At 56.6% G+C, this 3,288-nt stretch overlaps 1 protein-coding gene across 1 annotated transcript in view; it reads left to right on the forward strand.

Moving 5' to 3' along the window:
• The window catches only part of CDH23 (cadherin related 23), a gene marked incomplete at its 5' end in the record, with an annotated part of 196,107 nt that overhangs the window by 90,616 nt on the left and 102,203 nt on the right, over window positions 1-3,288 (forward strand).

Below are 3,288 nucleotides of genomic sequence, written 5' to 3' on the forward strand. Positions count from 1 at the left end.
CTCTCCCCCCCCTGCCGCAAAAACTCCGCTTTCCCTGCCCATAAATTCCTCCTTTTCTTTTATTTTCCTTCTTTTCTGCTTGCCTGCAAGCTCTTTATGGGTATTTACCCACATGGGTTAGGGATGGGTTTTTGAAGAAGCCTGGCCAGCCACATGGGGTGCCTACTTCTTTGGCGGCCGCTGAATGACGTCCTCATGAAAGGGGACTTCAGTTGGCTGCCCCCTTGCTCAGCACTGCAAAATGCCCCTTGGTGCAGGTAACTGCAGGTTTTGTGCCGTGCGTTTGGGGGGGCAATGGATTTCCAGGGTGCTCAGGCTCTGGAAGGGGCTGCCCAGGGAAGGGGTTGAGTCCCCACCCCTGGGGGGATTTAAAAGCCAGGCAGACGCGGTGCTGAGGGCCAGGGTTTGGAGGTGGGATGGCAGGGGTAGGGGAACAGTTGGACTTGGTGATCTTAAAGGGCTTTTCCAACCTCAACGATTCTCTGATTCTAAATCAGGAGGTTGATGAGATCGGGATGAACAGGGGAGCACATGGGCTGGGCAAGTGGCCGCTGGAGGATGGCAGGAGGCTTCCCCCCAGCCATGGCCAGAGGTGGCCAAGCACAGCTGGCAGGGCAGAGCTGCTAAAACCACCCGGGCCCAAGGCAATGGGAGATCACAGATCTCCTGCCCAGCCCGACGTCCCGGTGAAGGAGGAGAAGTTACTCCTAGCAGCCCAGAAGACCCTGGGCTGGTTGCCCATCTTCTAGCAAGCGCTGCCCCGCTTGCCCCCCATGGTGGTCTGTGGTCGGTGGGTACAAGCGAGGGGAAGGGGGTTCTGTTGTGACCGGGGAAGAGCAGCCAGCCTGCCCTGCTGAGCCAGCATGCTCCTCGCTGCCCCCCCTTCCCTGCTGCCCTCTGCTTGGCCAGCTGAAAATGGGGGGGAAAAAAAGGGAAAAAAAAAAAAAAAAAAAGAGCCAGTAGACTTCATTTGCGGTGACAAATGGCCGTTCGTCTCTGCAGCATTTCAGCTCCTAATGTCAGTGACAGCGGAGAAACATTGCCTGTTACACGTATAAATCAACTGTAAAACAACCCGAAGTGCAGGCAGGCAGCAGGGCTTGCGGGGTGGAAGTAAACATTTCAACCCACGGAATGAGAGGAAACCTTTACTCCTACACCAAATCCTTCCAGTGCTGAAGATAACAGAACCTACCAGTGAGAGACGGAGAATTGGACCAGCTAAAATACAGGTTGGCCTTTATTTTCCTTCGAAACACAAACTGGAGACACCACATCATAGAATCATGGAATGTTTTGGGTGGGAAGGGACCCCCAGAGGTCACCCAGCCCAACCCCCCTGCAGGAGCAGGGACACCTTGAACCACATCAGGTTGCTCACAGCCCCGGCCAACCTGGCCTGGAATGGTCCCAGGGATGGGGCCTCCACCCCCTCTCGGGGCAACCCCTGCCAGGGTTTCACCACCCTCACTGGAAAGAATTTCTTTCTTAGATCCAGTCTAAACCCACCCTGGTTCAGTTTAAAGCCATCCCCCCTTGTCCTGTCCCAGCTGGCCCTACTAAAAAGCTTGTCCCCCCCTTTCCTCTGGGCCCCCTTGAAGCCCTGACCGGCCGCACTCAGCTCTGCCCGCAGCCTTCTCTTCTCCAGGCTGAACACCCCCAACTCTCCCAGCCTGGCCTCATGGGAGAGGGGTTCCAGCCCTCGCAGCATTTTAGTAGCTCTCTATGTCGCATTCCCTCCCTCTCCCTGTCCCTCCATCCATCCATCCATCTGTTCAATTCTGCCCATGAAACACATTTATCATATAGATTCCAGTAGTCATTTGCTTGCACGAGAACATCTGGAGAGTCCAGGCTTCACGGGAACGGGGGCTGCCACGTGCAGGGGAGCCTGCAGTACGCCCAAAGGCAGCCTCCTCTCCCGCCTCCATACTCCTTACCCCTCCAACAAACCCCTTGGGCCAGAGATTGCTTGTGGGTCTGCTTTGGCAGAGACCAGTGTGAAGGGGTCCTCCCTCCAGTCAAAGCTTCCAGGCTGCCCTGTAAGGTAAATCACTGCAGCCTGGAGTTACACCTGCCTTGCAACCCAGCGGCGGGTGGAGGGCAGAGCGGGCTGTCTGGAGCTCTCCGGTTGTATTCGTAGCCTTTCCCAATGCAAACTTCTCTTTTTTTACCCCGTCTGTGCAGGGGAAATCTGGGCTGGAGAGGCTCAGAGGTCCCGCACAGCGGCACGCTCCTTCTGCAAGGCTGGGGTGAAGTGGGGAGGTGCAGGCTGGCGGACCAGAGCTCAGCCTGAAGATACGGGCAAGTTCTGCCCCAGCTACCAACAGATATTGAAATTTTTTATTTTTTTTTTTCTGAAACAACCGGCTATGAAGCCTTTTAATAACATAACAGAAAAGGTCAGAGAAAGAATTTCACACTTCTTGAGCAAGCAGGTAGCCAGTATAACTTCATGCCTTCCAGGAATGAGAGGCACCGAGAACATAGGCTGCACCTTAAATTAACCGGGGCCCTGACCCCCCCAGCCAAGCACTGCCTGGGCGGCTGGTGGCTTTCGATGGGTGCTGGCTTTCCCGATAGCAAGGAGCAGGCTGGAGGGCTGTGCCCGCGGGAAGCACGGCGAGCAAAGGGGCTGGGTCCAGTGCGGGGCAGAGGGCTCGGGGCTGTGGGTGCCAGGGAGCCCCGGGGAAGGACAGGGCTAGGGCGGCCAAGTGGCCGTTCCTCTGCTGTAGCCATGGTCAGTGCCTGCGGTGGGGTTAGAAAACATCTTCCAAAGCAAGTCCCAACAATTGTGGGTTTTTTTCCTGTGGTAAGAGGAGTAGGAATGAGGGGGACATCTCCAGCCCAGCTGAGAAGCCCCATAGCTGGAGAAGAAGACGAGTTGTTAGACTAGAGATGCATCCACGGATCTCAGACCAGATGGAGGACAAATCCCTTGCAGAGAGGGACAAATCAATCGGCAGACGAAGGAGGGACAGATAAAAGGGCATGGTCCGACATCCCCGCCACTACCTATATATAACAGTGTCAGTACAAGCCTTGCAGGCAGCGAGGGCTGGCACGCGTGGTGCCCTTCCCAGGGCACGTCCCCTCCGCAGGGAGGAGAGCAATTGCGTGGGAGCAGGGAGCAAGGTGGGGAGACCCAGGAGGAATGCCCTCCGCCTTGGGACCAAGCGCTGGGCAGGGGATGGTCTGCCAGGGAGGGGCTGTGGGGCCAGACCCTCTGCCTCCTCCTGTTCACGTCTGGAAGCCACAGATGCCCCAGGGTATGTGCCACCATGATGA

This window comes from Egretta garzetta, unplaced genomic scaffold (genome assembly GCF_000687185.1).
Source record: "Egretta garzetta isolate BGI_Z169 unplaced genomic scaffold, ASM68718v1 scaffold204, whole genome shotgun sequence".
Classification (NCBI taxonomy): domain Eukaryota; kingdom Metazoa; phylum Chordata; class Aves; order Pelecaniformes; family Ardeidae; genus Egretta; species Egretta garzetta.